Source organism: Sabethes cyaneus, chromosome 1 (assembly GCF_943734655.1).
Source record: "Sabethes cyaneus chromosome 1, idSabCyanKW18_F2, whole genome shotgun sequence".
NCBI classification, from domain to species: Eukaryota; Metazoa; Arthropoda; class Insecta; order Diptera; family Culicidae; genus Sabethes; species Sabethes cyaneus.
Window position 1 is genome coordinate 36,397,837 of NC_071353.1, and position 18,103 is coordinate 36,415,939.

General features: G+C 40.3%; 1 long non-coding RNA gene across 1 annotated transcript; it reads right to left on the reverse strand.

Moving 5' to 3' along the window:
* Positions 1-298: 298 nt before the first annotated feature.
* Positions 299-12,290, reverse strand: LOC128732646 (uncharacterized). Its single transcript, XR_008411822.1, has 3 exons — positions 12,034-12,290; positions 11,884-11,963; positions 299-654 (listed from the first exon to the last, which is right to left on the reverse strand). It is a non-coding gene; the product is annotated as an uncharacterized LOC128732646 (long non-coding RNA).
* Positions 12,291-18,103: the final 5,813 nt, after the last annotated feature.

Below are 18,103 nucleotides of genomic sequence, written 5' to 3' on the forward strand. Positions count from 1 at the left end.
TCTTGCTAAGTGTGTGCTTTAGCATTTAAAATATTTTATTGGGAATAAAAAGTTAAAGAATCAATACAATATTTGCACTATTTACATGGTCTTAATCCACAAAGCGCATATTTCCTTTTCATAGTTTTATAAATAACATTTGACAACTAAAGAATCAAGAGGATTGATCAGTGGGCTGATCTAAACACTAATAGGGAATAAACTAACCTGGGTTGTTGATAACTCGAACCCAAAATGTATGAACGATACGCGCACAGATCACTACAGATGACAGAGACCCGTAAACCGTATCCGTCGAGCTGGGGTGGCTGGCGCTGTTTCAAACAGTCGTCTCCATTCTGCTCGACCTTGGGCCACACGTCGCCAATTTCCCAGGCTTCTCAGAAGTCGTAAGTTGCTGTCGACCTGGTCGAGCCATCTTGCACGTTGGGTCCATTCGTTCTTGGTACCGATGGGGTTGTTGTTGAAAAGGACCGTTTGCATCGCCCTGTCACCTGGCATCCTCACGACGTGTCTAGCCCACCGAAGCCTACCGACTTTCGCTAGATGTGTGATGAGTACAGTAATGTTTCGATTTTGTCAGCTCCCAATTTTGTGTATCCTCGATTTTGTGTACCCCCGGTTGTATCAGCTTTTTATCCCGATTTTGTCAGCCTATAAATATTGTTTAACTTTTATAAGACTTTTCAGTTTACATGAAACTATTCTGATTACCTAAGGAGAGTTTTTGAATAAAATGAAGGTTTTTGCCAGTGGTTCGGGGTCAAAATTAGTTCTACAGTTGCTAAATAAGCAAAGATAGAGGTATACTATATTCAGAAATGTTGTATATTTTTATTATTTGTACAACTTTGTAAAACATAAAAAAGTCATACAATAACTACAAAAACAGCTATAATAGAAAAACTGATTTTAATGATTCATTCATAGGATTTTTCAACCTTCGCTGAAGAGATACAAGGTTACTCTCTTCAGCAAAATTTCTTGCAATAATATGTTAAAACTTTGCAGAACACATCAATGTGTTATATTGAAATTGAAGAAAAATAAATTTTTTATTGCACTTTTAGGGGGATTAATCAAAATTCGAATTCCGCTAGACGATAGAACTTTTATTTTAAAGAATGTCTTTCAAAGGTTGCATAAACCTCAAACCAAGTTTTGCCGCTCAAAACTCTAATGTGCACTTTTTTTGGTTTTGGACCAGTGTGCTGTGTTCGGTTGATTAGATTGCGTTGAGCTTTCGGTAGATCAATTGAGGGTTAAAATTTATTTTCTGGTGAAGTCTTCGATATTGTAAGGTCTTAAGTTTTGAATTTAGAAATAAAATCCCGATTTTGTCAGTTTTCCCATTTTGTCAGCCCAAAATTCAACATGGGACTGACAAAATCGGAACATTACTGTATTTCTAGAAACAACGTTCGTCATTCATACGCCTCCGCCACTTTCCGGTTTCAGTTTGTACTCCGCCAAATCCCAAGTAACAATTCCAAGTTTTATTACGTTCGATTTGGTTTATAGCGACCACAATCACTTTGACTCAATTCACATTCATTTGACAGTACCGTCTCAGTCATGCAGAATTTGAAAAAGCTTTATATGAGGCATTTGTAGCATCAGTTATTATCTACAATTTTGCTGAACAAAGTTTTACTGTATCTTTGGTAGTTACGGCGCTACAATGCTAGTAACTCGTTAATGACTAAATGAACAAGTGAACGTCACTAAAGAGGTACTAGCATTGTAGCGCCTTAACTACAAAAGATACAGCAAAACTTTATTCAGCAAAATTGTAGATAATAACTAATTCTACAAATGTCCCATATAAAATTTTGTCAAATTTTGCTTGGCTGAGACGGTACTGTCAAATGAATGTGAATTGAGTCAAAGTGATTGCGCCATCCCTGGCGACCATAACAAAATATCCCATAGAATAAATAATGAATTTTAAGCAGTCTTAATTCGTTTGCAGCATGTGCGCATTAGATTTTATCGTGCATATTGATGTGATAAGCGGATAAAATCAACGCGCTACTGAAATTTTGCACTTTTCGAAAACTGGTTGTTTTAACAAAATACATCTATTCAATCTCAATTTCTAGCAAAATACTTTAGTTGCTTCCTGTGACAGGAAAATCGATTGATAATAACTTTCTTTCTGCAAAACACTTTACTTTGATGAATACACCAAATATGTCGTAAAGGTTCTCAATAAACACTGCTTCAATAAAAATTGACTCAGAAAAGAATATCTTGTATTTTCATTTTTGAAACACATTTTTAAAGTGAATTCGAACTTATTGAACACCCTGTAGGTGTAGAAAGGCGGCAAATAACTTCCAAAAAACTGCAACTAGGGACCGAGAGCTAAGAAAGATATCGTGGATTGAGGTGCGTTAAGTCCAATCCTGACGGGATATGGCTAGAAGGTACGATGCCCACTATCAAACGTTGCAGAATATCCTCGCTCGAGAAGGTTACAAGCCTTAAAGTGCCAGTAAACATCCGAATCGGCACTTGGACCAGGCTAGGTTAAGCTAGGCCAGCAGTGCTAGGCGTTTGTACGAGTAAGTTTTGACGAATTTCAACGGATGTGTTTTGATGGACGACGAAACCTACGTGAAAATGGATTTCAAGCAACTTTCCGGTCAAAAATTTTACATTGCAACTGGGCGTGGTGATGTACCAGACAAGTATAAGTTCGTGTTTGCTGATAAGTTCGGAAAGAAAGTCATGATCTGGCAAGAAATGTATAGCTGTGGACTGAAGACTGAGCCTTTCATCACTTCCTTAACAATGATATCAAGTAGACTAATCGCAAGTTTTTAGTCTTGACCTTGAAATGCGGTCATACATATATATATTAATATTTTTTGAAACGATGGTTCTACAATTGATGAAGGACGGTAGGGAAAGAAATGAAAATTTTTGGTGAAGGTGGGGAAGAGCGGAAAGGAAGGGGGGGGGGGGGGGGGTTATTGGTAGCTATGCTTGACAAGTAGTCATTTTGACTCCTACCTTTTGTCCAATACTGGAAGGTGCATGAGTCGAACCAAACTGTAATCTGAGATTACAACCGGATTCGAACCCACAACACCCGCCAGGGCATGTGGTTCGCTGGTACTTGTACCTTTGAACCATAGAGGCGCTGGACAAAAGGAGACCGCAAAATCCACTTCTCAAGGATAGCGACGCGTTAGGTTGGGTTATCGACACATATTGTGCCGCTTCCTGCATCAATTGCAGATTACCACCGAGCGAGAAGTTTTAATCTAACTACTGTTTACTTTCAGGACGATGACACTATGCCGGCCCTTACGACTTGCAAGGTACTGCACGTGACGTTGTTCGTGTGTCAGCTTGTGTTAGCCGCGTTCCTCGGCGCGGGTTTTCGAGGGAAGGCCCCGTTCCTATGTAATAGACTAATCTCAAGTTTTTAGTCTTGACCTTGAAATGCGGTCATACATATATATTAATATTTTTTGAAACGATGGTTCTACAATTGATGAAGGGACGGTAGGGAAAGAAATGAAAATTTTTGGTGAAGGTGGGGAAGAGCGGAAAGGAAGGGGGGGGGGGGTTATTTACTGAAAGTAAACAGTAGTTAGATTAAAACTTCTCGCTCGGTGGTAATTTGCAATTGATGTAGGAAGCGGCACAATATGTGTCGATAACCCAACCTAACGCGTCGCTATCCTTGAGAAGTGGATTTTGCGGTCTCCTTTTGTCCAGCGCCTCTATGGTTCAAAGGTACAAGTACCAGCGAACCACATGCCCTGGCGGCAGAGTTGCCATTTTGAAATCTGTGTTTCTAGTTTAAAAATCTGTGAAAATCTGTAAAACTATCGAAAAAAATCTGTTACTAAATCTGTGTTACATAATTATGCTCCCATGAAAAAAACTTAGCATTTTAATGTTTTTAAACAATATGGTTAATTCAATATCATCCATACGCGTCGTAAATTTTGTTTTTGAAGTGCAGTAATTTCGGATTTGTAACTTTACCTCCCGATTTTTTGTGCCATTTCGCTTCCAGTGATAAAATTGATAAGCTTTTCTTCAACATGTAGCATATCTGTGAAAATCTGTGATTTTCAAAAATATCTGTCATCTGTGATCACAGATTCTGTGCTTTAAAATGACGAAAAAATCTGTGATTTTACAGAAAAATCTGCGAAAATGGCAACTCTGCCTGGCGGGTGTTTTGGGTTCGAATCCGGTTGTAATCTCAGATTACAGCTTGGTTCGACTCATGCACCTTCCAGTATTGGACAAAAGGTAGGAGTCAAAATGACTACTTGTCAAGCATAGCTACCAATAACCCCCCCCCCCCTTCCTTTCCGCTCTTCCCCACCTTCACCAAAAATTTTCATTTCTTTCCCTACCGTCCCTTCATCAATTGTAGAACCATCGTTTCAAAAAATATTAAATGATATCAAGTTTATATAAGAAGCGAAGAAACGGATTTTGCCATTCATTCGTAAACATAAGAATAACGTTAATACCGTGGACCTCCGTTCGTTTGAACACTTTTTAATTTGAACCCCGCACGACGTGCAAATTAAAAATGGTTCAAATGTCATTCTCAACATGACATCATTTGTTTATGCAGACAATGCACATAAACACGATTTGTTTGTACTGACCTAGCGTGTTTAATCGGTTTCACATTTCGTTTTCCTAACGATTAAGATAGAAATCCGATCGGAAAATGCAATATTCGCACTTGCAACTGCCAACTAAAACAAACCACCAAAACAATAACAAAGAGCAGGGCGGCCAGTTCACACAGGTTTCAGCATATTTCGGGTTACCAGTTGTTCAAATTAAAAAGTTAGTTTGCATGAGGAATCGTTCAAACGAACGGGGGTCCACTGTATTCTGGCCTGACTTAAGTGGTGCTACAGTGGTACACTCAAGTACTTTTTTTACACGGTTTGTTTTATCGAATATTAGAAAATGGGCAACTTAGGGATCATTAATTCATTTCTCAATACATTTGGGAGACGCCCGACATTTGTCCCGGATTCTGTAAATGGTCCCTAAGTTGCACCGTTCTTCAGTGATCGAAAAAACAAACCGTGTAAAAAAGACTTGAGTGTATGCTGCTAATGATGTCAATTTGGTGCCAAAAGAAATGACAAATTTGAAAAATTTTAGAAAATTGTCAAATATCGGCTTCGGCGAAGCGGTGAGACAGTCAACAGTGCTAAAGAAATTCATTCAAAGTGGAAGAAACACGCTGATTCAGTCGCATCTTCAACTGTGCAGGGTTGAATAAGTTCTATCGAGAAAGAAGTTTGAGATTTCATCAGAACCAGAGAAATGCAATAATGTAACACTGTGAAATTTAAAGCTGAATAAAAATATTGCAACCCAATTGTTTATGGGTTTTTCTGCGACACTCCAGTCCCGAGTCATAGATTGTTCATTGCGTCCAAATTTACCTTTAGCCGGGCTTTATTATTCCTTCTCATAAACAAACGAAATCAGTTTAATAAAACCACCGGAAGAACCTCTTTCCAGATTGAAAGTACATTTTTAAGGGACTAGAATGATTTGGTAAAAATATCTTAAAGTATAGCAGTTAATAAATTATAGCTTACAGGACAGCCTTTATTCCACAGTCATTTGTTTACCGCATACAATGTCCTATGCATCTTGCATCCAGCTTGATTCAGCAGGCGGAACAAATTAAAATCAGAGCAATGATGTATTGCAGCTGTTCAGACTTGGTTAACTATACACACATACTGATAAGCGGAAAGCAGTTCCGACTGAACACGTCTGTGATGTAATCTCACCTTTGTCATCCAATCCACACTGCGTGAGCTGAATCATGCTTGCTGGTTTTTTTTCGCTAATTACCTACTAAGTTAACGTCAGGGAGGTTCTATCGCTATGTTAAATTTTATATACAATGATATGACAATGCAAATTATGACAAGCCAACGGCGTTTGTTGTGTCATGGATCATTTGATTTTTAATGGCTTTTAAAATTTATAATGGATTCGATAATTAAGAGAGTAGGAACTAACTTTGCATTAAGTGCCGTTCAAACATGAGCAACAATTTTTTTTTGAACGAATGAACGTAGAATTAACAAAAGGGCGAATGTAAACAAAACGTGTGAGGGTTGATTTTCCTATGCTGGCCCTGCAAAAACTAACTCTCACCTGTTTTGTTTACATTTTCGACATTCGCCCTTTTGTTAATTCTATCTAGAAATGACAAATCGACATGAGTGTACACTGAGAAAACTTTTCGTATAGTTTCTATGTGTTTCACACATAGATTTTTGCCATGTGCCCAGTAAATGAACTTTATGTGCCAAACAGTTACCATTCATGTATTTTTAAAATTTATCTTTAAAATTTGCACATACTATTCATATGCAATTTTCATGTGTACTTCTGGGCGGATTGTGTTTATATGTGGCACATAATAATCATAAGGATTTTCATATGGAAATTTTCCATTAGTTATGTGCGGATTATTTTGAGTGTAGTGCAAGAGATTCAGCTTGAAATAAATTTAACGTATAGAGACAATTCTCGCGTAATTTTTCAAAAGGATCTAAGTAACAATGAGAGATTCTCTTTCGTCTACCACGGCGCTACAGATGCACTTTAAAGCATCAGATTTGCATGAATCGGTTGCTAGCGTCACTATTTAGTTGGACGTTAAGAAAATTTTCATTAAAATGGGTTTATGTCACCGTAATAATCGAAAGAGAGGGACGCCGAAGAGAGTCTCTCAATGTTAGATAGGTCCTTTTGAAAAGAGAGAATTCTTTATAACTTATTATGAGGCATGAGGCTAAAACAGGAAAGCCTCGTTCCATGATGTAAAAATCTGTATATTTCATGTGAAATTCTATCGTTGATTCACCTCACATAATGTAACTAAAACTACTTTGTTAAAATAAATAATCATGGAACATTAAATTATGGTACGTCATTTAAAGTATCTGTGATTTACTATGACACGTATCACCACTATGCAAAAGTTTGGATCCACTTCATTTGGCATGATGGGTCGTGTCGTGAAGAAAAAACTACTTTTGCGACCCGGAAACTAACAGAAAAGGCTGTCATTCGCTGTAGCACATGCAAATTGGACGATCGAGGATTGGAAAAATGTATTTTAGATAAATGATTCGAAATTCGAATTGTACGGTAATAAACAGAGGCAATATGGGCGTAGAAAGGTCGGCAAAAATCATATTGAGTAATGTGACAGCACCTTCAGTCAAGAATGGTACTGATTGTATCAAGCTCCGGGGTGGTCATAGCTTCAATGGAGTCGGAAATCTAATAAAAATCGATGGAAAAATGGGTCAACAGTGCTACCATCGCTTGTTTCAGCGTCACATCATTCCATCTGGTCTTCGTGTGCGCGTATTTATTTATTTATTTATACTAGTCTTTGAAATTTCGTACAGACAGTTCAAAGTACTTACTTATTCTAAGTTTGAAAGTAGTCCGGGTAACATTAAAATCATAATCGTCAGAAACAGTATTAAATACACGACAACATACGTCAAATGGATTGTTTTGAGCGAACTGACTACGGTGCAATGGAAGCCTGAAGAAATCAGCTCGTCGAGTATGCCTTGGTGGAACGTTAAATCGGACTCGGCTTAGGAGCTCCGGACTGTCGATATTACCTCCTAGCAGTTCAAAGATGAATAGTCGTTACAGCAAAGCCCTCCTATTCGTCAACGTTGGCAGACGTATTAAAACTTCATCGTGATTGGTCGATTTACGATTCCACCCACACCATGATGAAAATTCTTCATTGCACTAACACCACTTAACCAACTTTGCCACACCTGTATATATCACATTGGATATGGACAGCGTGGTAGGGCGCCCATACAAGCGCCACATACCCAAGGATACTGCGTACAACCGCACAGTAGAGAGACTTCAAGCAATAAGAGTCGGTAAACTGCTGCGTATTCCTTTTTATGAAGCCCAGAATAGCGTACGCTTTAGCAGTAGTAGCTGTAATGTGCTGAGTGATACACAATTTGTTGTCAAGAAGAATGCCCAAATCTTTAACATAATCGTGTGATACTGGCTTAATCTATTTTGTAATCGAACAAGGTGAGATGCCTATTTCTGCAGAATGAGATGACGTTACATCGTATTGCGATTTGTGGTTTGTTGGGTATACTTATCTTCGGAACAGCTTCTGGTTCGTCTAGCCTAATCGTACCTTTTTTTGCTAAAGCTTAGATCAGTGTTTTCGGACCTAGACACAGGATGGATCAGGGATCTTCTAACTTGCGTCTTTATGCAAGTATAACCAAGATCTTAAGCATTCGCTGCTAAATACCAAGCCAATTTAGCGTACTACGGACTACGTTAAAGTTTGCAAAGACAACTTTGTAATATTTATCAACAACGAAAACACGAGAAACATCATAGAAAGCTTCAGAGAATCACATAATCTCTCCGCTCCAGCTATACCATCTGTTGACGACAGGATAATGCTGAATTCAAAAGGCTTTGCCTTACGTTACATATGTCAATAAATAAATAAATAAATAATGCAGCCCACTGAAAATGACCAATGATCGTTCGGATTCGTTATTAACGGACACCGAGTGCAGCCGTAATTTTTGGGAAAATGATCGTTCGATCCAATACCGCAATCAGGATGTTGTTGTGTGTTGTCAAAACGTCGGTGAATTAAATTCTAACATTGAAGGATGCCGGATAGTTTCATCCGGATCGCCACTATGATATAAAATTTCACACTCCGCAAATCCTTCAGAAATGCTTGGCAAATGCCTAGGCATCGTATTTTCGTGGATCTCAAGGCAGTATACGAAACAGTCGAGCTACGACAGATAATACACGAGAACCGTTTCTGGGTAACTGCCGCTGCTGAGTATTTCTGGGACACTCTGGAATCCTGTCGAATCATGCTGAAGTTGTGTTTATGTTATTACGTTTATATTATTAGCTGAAATATTCCTATCCACTGCTGATTTATTACCAGAACGTGCGTGGACTGCGAAACAAAATCGATGCCTTTTTATTGCTGTAACTGAGTCTAATTTCGATATAATCGTTTTAAATTAACTCACAACAGCTTTTCGGTGTGCATTTTCCGTTTTTAGAAGTGATTGTAACAAGTAGAACAGAAGAAAAGTTTCTCTTCCATTTGGAACGATAGCAGTTGTAAAAGTTGTTTTATTTCTGAAAGGGAGAATAGGGTGGCCAATAAAAAGGCGAAGGTTCAAAAACGTAAAAAAGGCTTTGTCGATTTATTGGGATTACCGAGAAGAAGACAGATTTACAAGTGGTTGGGAGACAACGTGAGAGGAACTGACAAAGGAAGTAGACATAGGGTAGTTGATCCAATAGTTGTGGTAGTACCAATAGTTGCGCTACTATTCATTATTAATGCATATTTTCGTCACCGTAGCATTTTAGATAAAACAATTACGTTCATATAAAATAGGTTCTTAGAAGTATTGGTAGTTAGACTACACCATTTAAAATTAAAGCATTATTTGCTAAAATGCCGATTTTCCAAAATCGAATGCAACTATACGCGCAGTTGGAGCGCACAGCTATAGGCGCTCATTTCTATAGTTTTGCTACGATGTTTTTTCACTTAGCAACCTAGCAATGTATATGGAATAACACAATTAAAGGAACATCAAACTTAATTAAGGAAATATTAGCGCAACTGTTGGTACCATATAATTGAATCGGAAAATTAATTTTTTCTTTACGACAAAAGCAATTGTCTTGCCTTGTGACAAATACCTTGTATTTGATAAATTTATATCCCACAAGCACTAATTAAAGCATATGCCTCAATTAACAAGAAAAATGGTGCTTAGTGGCGTGACTGATGGAGCCTCTACCCTATTCAAATGAAAAAAGGGTTTTATTTCTTGCATTATGAGAGTTTTCGTTACAAAAATAGATGTAAAAGTGACTGAGTGACAAAGGGGCCCCGAGTGAAATCGGGCAATGAGCTAGTAAATAAATAAATTGGCCATTGCCATCAAGGACGTAATTCGGCAAGTGGGCATCGAAACGAGGGCATGATTTTCATCAAAACTCGCTAACTTCTAGATTTTGTGGACTACTTTCACGTTATTATTAGTTATCATTGCGATGGTGGGGGAAATCTATGCCAAACTAAGAGCGGAGGCTAGAAGAATTGGTCTAAGAATGAATGTATTCAAATCCGAGTAGGTACATGAGAAGTAGAGTCTCAAGAGAGAACAAATTTCCCTTCCCACGGATAATAGGGTAGAGGATCCATATTTCGCCAGGAGCCATATTTCGCCAGTTGATGAATCCAAAGCCTTTTTGCATATTTTTGGTAGACTTAAAAGAAATTATTTGACGAATTGCTAAAATTGAGAGCATCAATTTTACCAATTCGTCAAATAATTTCTTTTAAGTCTACCAAAAATATGCAAAAAGGATTTGGATTCATCAACTGGCCAAATATGGCACCTGACGAAATATGGATCCTCTACCGTAACTCTTGACTGCGGTGAACTTAAAGTGGTTGATGAGTTCAAATATTTAGGATCTCTGGTAACTGCTGACAACAACTCAAGTAAGGATATTCAACGACGCGTTCAAGCTGGAAATCGGGCCTACTTTGCGTGTAACAAGACGCTTCAATCAAGGAGCATACCAACGAGAGGTTTCGCGCACTATTATTGCCAGAGTATAAACGGCAAGCGAAGAGTGGCGCAGCTGCATGAATCATGAGCTGCAGGTATTGATTGGAGAAATTTCCGTCGTACACCTGGCGAATGTTGGGAGAGTACGCTGGGCCGGCCATGTCGTGGGGATGCCGCACGACAGTACGGTGAAATTGTTTCTCTTCAAGGGCCCCATTGGTTTCACGGTCGACCAAATCGAAGCTGATTTGCGAATGTTGAGACGCTCGGGAAGTTGGCGATAAGCGGCCCAGGACTCATTTAGTTTAATCCCAAACAAAAAGAAACGTCAATGTTCTTATCTTATATTAGCAGTTTCTCACATAATTACGTTTTAAATCAGTTTTTTAAACTATATATGTTAAGTCTTAGCATTATATAATATTCCATTCTATAATAATCCTATTATAATAAGTGTGATCAAGGGTGATTCAGGGCTATACTTTAGAAAATTAAGTAAATGTCTGCCAAAAAGTTAAAGAAAAACAAGGAATATTTTTGTTGCAGTAAGAATTAAACATTAAAATCAAATACTGATCGAAAGTTTATACGAAAATAAAAATTTATTCGGGGGAAACGGTATGCATCTCGTCTCGCAATTTGCTGCAAATCAGATAGTTGGGACCGAATTGTTTCTTTTTCTTTGGCTGATTCAGCGTGAATCGATTAAATAATAAGACGCAATTCGCATATTGAAAGTGTCGACGGTTCTGAGCATTTTTAGCGATGTATCTTAGTTCATCTTAGCTTGATGAGCTTAGTTCAGTTGATTTTTTACTGTAGCCAGCATTTGAAATCATCTAATTTTATATGACCGGCAACTAGGGCACTAAACAATAAACGCGATTGTTTACTCCGTTCAACTCTAATAGAAAATAAACGTTTCAATGTTACTAGGTTCGGCTTGCCCAATGTGAATAAACAATCGGAGTTTATTGGTAATGGCAGATGCACCATTTCGACCGGACTAGCTACAAATGAGTGTACACGAGTCAATTTTGTTTACATTCCTAGGTGAAGGTTTTCTACATTTCTGAAATCCCAATGGCACAACCCAACGGCGGTGGTAAATTTGCCATGGAAAATTGCATAATTACAATAGCCGTGCTCCTCAATAATCAAACATAGGTAGGCAGGTATAAGTATTACTTGAAAATTAAATAAATGCACTCACCCCTTTTTCGCCTTGTTGCCGTTGCACGAACCAAAGAATGATACACGGCAGTATATGGCAATGCAGCACGATTTCGCTTTCTGGAATGAAAAGAAAAACACAGTAACTAGTCCGTCGAATTCCATACTTATATTCCGCCCACTCACTTACCAGTGAAAATTTTCCTCACCGTCGTGATGATGTGGTGTTGAACTGGATAGAAATAGCTAATAGCATTGACTGATAGTCGATGTGGAAAAGGAATGTTGACGCCACACTGCTGACAAAAAAATGCCGATCAATATTTTTCCGATATTTACCAAAACACGCCACCAGTTTCATTCACCAACGCCACTGACGGATAATGGTGGCTGCACGATCTCCTCCACCGCAATCCATCATCGTCGTCATCGCTACCATTATCATTACTGTAACACTAGGTTGTTCTGGAATGACGGGAACGCTCCCGTCTAAACTGACTGTTTTCATAATCCTCCCACAGTGAATCAACTTTGGCAATTTGGTACACTAAACCCGAGGCTAAATAAAAACAACACTCTGAATAATGAGTTCCGCGAGGTTCTCCTTCTCCGGCGTGCTGGTGGAAAGTAAGAAAGAGAGTGAGCGCTGTCAGATACCGGCGCTCTTTAGCATATTGCATGCAATCTACATGACAAACACAAAGTGCGCGCACTCCCGGTCTTCTCCTCCACATTTGAGACAGGTTTTCTGGAACGGGCTGATGTGCATAACCCTTCTGTGTAGGTAGTTCCGGTTTTGCGAGTGCATAAAAGACAAGAAATACGAAGCGCATGCGTCGTTGCGCTGCTCTACCACCTGCGCTGCACCCAGTGCAGCAGTGGCCCACATGTAGGTCGATGCCAGTTTGGGACTGCGAACATGATCTTCTCATTTGGTTCTGCAGTTTCAAGCCACAATAAGTCTTGCCACGGAATAACGTGGCTCATGAAAGGTTTTTTGTTTATAAATATATCGGATACCCTGGAGTTCCATTTCCTTGAGATTGTAAATAATCTCAGGTACCTATAATAAATAAACAAAGTTGCATAAGGGAAATTTGGTTTGATGTTCGTTGATTTCGTAACGTTCATATTCATTTTAGTAGCGTCATGATAGTGGATTTATGTATATATATTTTTTTACAAAACTCATCATCGCATCAAACTGGTGTTGGTTGCGTAGGTGTGCCCATTCGTGTATGTGGGTAACATACCTAGGGGAATCTCAGTGTTCTCATTTATTTTTGTTCGCCTCGCTAGTATTGGTGACCTTGGCCTCTGGAATTCGAGTCACAATTGAATCGCCTGGATGGAAATAATAATCGTTCAACGAATGATGTCGGCTCGCTGTTAGCGGTCTCGTGTTTCAGTCGTTTCAAAATCCAGCGTTTGGGCACGCAGGTGGATCAACAATTAGTACAATAAATAGAAATGCTGGTTTTTGCAACCTGAGGAGTCATTGTAAAGTTCTATGCCTCTCCTAGTCAAACTGTTTTTTGTTGGGATTTTTTTATTAGCTAGACGAATCGGTCTATGGCAGGTACAATTATCATTACCAGAGAAAACTCTTTCTCTTATACAGCGTTAAGAAGTAAGGTTATAACTTGTTCGCAATGCTATGAATTGGCTTCCGATTTGCCGACATTTGTCGATAGCCGAAAGCCTGGATTAGAAGAAAATCGTAAACGGAAACCCCATAGACGATTACGGCAAGCGCTTTTAAGCCGTCCGAGATATCACAAACAGGCTAGGAGTTTCGTTTACATCCGTGCATCCAACTGAAAAACGAGCTAGACTGTTGACTTATAAGATGAAACTGCGATTATAAACAAAACAAGACGGCCAAAACACGATCTCGGAAGCTGTACACAACGATGCTGATGAAATTCGTTTACGTGACGAAAGACGACGAAAGAAGCCATTCAGATACTACGTGGACAGAAAGATACCACTTATTGAAAAAGACTGCTCCCATCCTCTTCCATGAATACCCGAGGACATTGGCTCAACCAGGGCCCTTCCCGCTCTCGTCTCCTATTAATGCAATGTAAAATTAAGAAACAAAAAACTTACGTAAAAGGAAACTGTACTAGGTATGTTTTCAAGTTTAATCTTATCTCAACTTGTCCAATTAGAGTACCTCCTTTGATCGTTGACATCAACAAATCACAATGCATCTCCGCTGTGCGAAATGTCTCAATTATTCAACCCGCTCGATTTTATGGGCCCTGTTGTAGAAAAGGCAAGAATGTTTGTCTAGAAATATTAGGCCGAAAATTTGCTTACTTTACTTTACTTTATTGACAATAGTCCGTCATCGATCCTGCCTCGAACGAATGTATGGTCTTCCAGTACTGTCTGTTCAGGGCTACCGTTCTCCAATACCTTCGAACACCAGCGGAACGTGCGCCGTCCTCGACAGCGCACATCTCTCGGGTGCGGGGTTTCCCCCGACGTCTACGGCCTGTTTCTGGTTCTCTACTGAAAATAGTTTTGGCTACTCTTTTGTCGGGCATTCTGGCCACGTGCCCAGTCCACCGCAGCCTGCCACATTGTACTACATTCACTATATCTGGGTAATAATACAGCACTTGACTCGTGGTTTACTCGTCAGCGCCACACTTCGTTTTCCATTTTGCCACCAAATATTGACCGCAGAACTTTACGCTCAAAAACCCCAGGCACTCGTCGGTCAGCATCCTTTAGCGCCCATGATTCATGTCCGTACATAGGGCCACTGGGTGGATTAGTGTTCCGTAAAGCACTACGGTTCTTCAGCTGGCTACGTAATCCGTAGAAAGCTCGATTCGCGGCTTACATCGTTGTCAGATGTCATGAGCGTACCAAGGTATGTGAATTCCTTTACTATCTCATATCGTTCTCCATCCAGCTCCACCTCGGCATCATCACCGTTTGGACCCCCACGTTCCCGGTCAGCAACCATGTGCTTCATCTTGGCGGCTTTAATGGTTGGTAAGTCCCAATCTCGCTGCTTTCCGTTTTAAAAGCCTAAAGGCCTCTTCCACTGCTTGGTTCCGATGATATCGACGTCTTCCGCTGAACATAGAATCGTGTGAGACTTCGTGATGATGATAGTTCCGTTCCTTTCCACGTTTGCTTCTCGTATTGCACCTTTCAAGGCAATGTTAAATAGCAGCTTAGAGAGTGCATCGCTTTGCTTCAGCCCACCCAACGTCACGAAAGCGGCTGAGTGCTCACCCGCTATTCTGACGCATGATTTTGATCCATCCAACGTCGCACGAATCAGCGTAATTAGTTTCGTTGGAAAACCATGGTCTAGCATTATCTTTTCGTTTGACTGAATCGTACGCTGCCTTAAAATCCACAAACAGATGATGGGTCTGCAAGCTGTACTCCCGGAACTTGTCTAGTAACTGACGAAGGGTACATATCTGATCCGTCGAAGAGCGACCCTCACGAAAGTCAGCTTGGTACCCGCCGACGAAGGACTACGCTAACGGTTTTAATGTACAGAACAGGATACGGGAAAGCAGCTTATAGGCAGAATAGAGGAATGTGATGCTTCGAAAGTTTTTACACTCGAGACGATATCTTTTTTTGAAAATAGGGCAAATGAGGCCATTCAACCACTCCTTCGGCATCTTCCTCCCACATCCTGAGAATGCTCCGGTGGAGTGTGTCGTACTGCCGCTCACTCCCCACTTTTAGAAGTAAAGCCGGGATACCATGCTTCCCAGCAGCTTTACCCTTTTTCAGCTCACTGATTGCCTTCTTAGCCTCTTCCTGTGTTGGTGCTCCACAGCTTGGCCATCGCTCACAATTTTTATCTTGTTTCTGCTGATCTCCGTGGTTACCTCTCCATTCAACAACATCTAGAAGTGCTCCTTCCACCTGGCTGCTATCACCGTTTTGTCAGTAAGGCACTTCACAGGTATTTCAAAATTCCTGCTCAGCACCGTTTTGTAGATACTCCGTGTGTCGTTGCTGACGAACCTCTCCTCTGCGCCGGCGAGCATGTGCTGGTGGATTCTTTTTGCCGCAACTCTAGTCTCTCTATAACGTTTCCTGCTCTGCCGTGTAGCCGCAATGAGCATGCGACCCCTGGCCTTATTCTTTTCATATGTCACTCTCTGGCATTTGGCATCAAACCAGCTGTAACGGTGTTTCCACGCGTCGTGCCTACCACCTCTCTCGCAGTTCTTACGACGGCACCTTGGAGGTTCCTCCTCAGCTCATTTATATCTTCCATTTCTTCCTGCTACTCTGCGATTCGTTGACAAAGCTTTCTTGCGAATTCCGCTGCCACATCATCTGCCGTCAACCGCTGGATGTTGAAACGTAGCGTCCACTCATTGCGAGCATTCGCTTTGTTCGACAACCTTGCGCGAATCTTACACACGACGAGGTAGTGGTCAGAGTCGATATTTGTTACCCGAAAAGACCGTACATCGATGACATCCGAAAAGTGTCGACCGTCAATTAAGACATGATCAATCTAAGAGTTAGAGTCCCCAATTGAATGCCTCCAGGGGTGTGTTTCCGAATATTCAGACATGGAAAGTAGGTGCTGCATATGGCCATTTATTCTGGTCGTGGCAAAATTTATGAGCCTCATACCGTTATCGTTGGTCGACAGATGAAGGCTATGTCTTCCAATGAACAGGACGGTAGAATTCTTCCCCTCCGATCTGCGCATTTCCATCTCTGATGATGATTTTCACGTGGGCTTCCGTGCGCAGAAGACGAATCAATTTACTCTCTCTCTCTCTCTCTCTCTCTCTCTCTCTCTCTCTCTCTCTCTCTCTCTCTCTCTCTCTCTCTCTCTCTCTCTCTCTCTCTCTCTCTCTCTCTCTCTATCTCTCTCTCTATCTCTCTCTCTCTCTCTCTCTCTCTCTCTCTCTCTCGGATGTTACGGTCATCTATGGGCCTCGTTGCTTTTGCTTTCCCAACATTACGAAGCCGACTCTATATTCTGCTTTTTTACCGCCGCTGTAGTAGATGTAATACTGGAAAAAAGTGCCCGCAATAGGGTCTACTTCCTTTCTCCGGAATTTGGCTATCGAACTTCTTGAATAGCGGCGATTTCCACTTTGTGTCGATGCCTGACTCGTACCTTACCGGGGTCGCAATACCTACACGGGTAGAAATTCAATCAAAATGAGCAAAATGACTCATGATTTCAGATTTCTTGGTTATGTTTTATGAAAATACACCATTAATAATAATCATGATATCACGAACTTCTTGCAGTACAACACAACGCAAGATTCAAGAACTATTATTCATGATCTTGTGCTGCCTGATCTGGCAGTTCAGTTATGCATTTACAGCAATTCAAACTTTATGATTTCATGATTTTATTCATGGTATTGGAATCGGATTTCTTTCCGTGTACATTGATGAGTCTGTCATCTTAAGTGTAGCTTGCGGGATGCAGCATTTCATATTCAGCCGCACGATCCGAGACAGACGCAGTATGAGCCGCCCCTCATCTGTGGAACAGGCGGTCAGTTTCGCACCTCCTAGCTTAGCTACTACAGTATGTACATGACTAAATTTGACGCTCTGTCCAGGTAAATCTTTCCATTTCATACTGTTTATCGATACTGTTTATATTGTTTTTGCGATGCTTCGAAATTAGCTTACGATTACTGCATCTATGCCGTTTCCTGTAGCGAATCAGGAAAGCTACAAAGCTAACTACTAACCGCTTAATCTTGTGTGGCTCCATTGCGCGGACGATCTATCTCGCGAATGAAACTCTGCGTTGTTTTGCTCGGCAGCCAGCTTGTCGACAACATTCGCCAGTTAAACAAATCCGTCGTGAAGCCAACGTTTTGAGGATCGTTCTACACTGGATCAAACCGCCATCTAATATTTGGAAGGTGTTCGCTTCAAACCGAATCGCAGAAATACAACGTTTGACCAAGAACTGTACATTTAACCACAGAGAACTGTTTGCAATTAACCAGAATCTGTCAAAGGCTTACAAAGCTACCCAACACTAGTGTCAAAATGAAGTGCTGCATTTCTAAATGAACTAAGCTTTATGTTGGTTTGTTGGGATTCACACCCAATGGAAAAATATAAAAATTGTGTTACTTCCAGAAATTTTGCAAAAACTCGTTTTATCTAGATAAAAGACCTAAAACTTAGGCTTTTAGTTAACCAACAGTCTATAGTGTTGTATGAATCACGTTGTGGCAGCAGCTTTGCTAGTTGCTAACGGAGAAAATCTA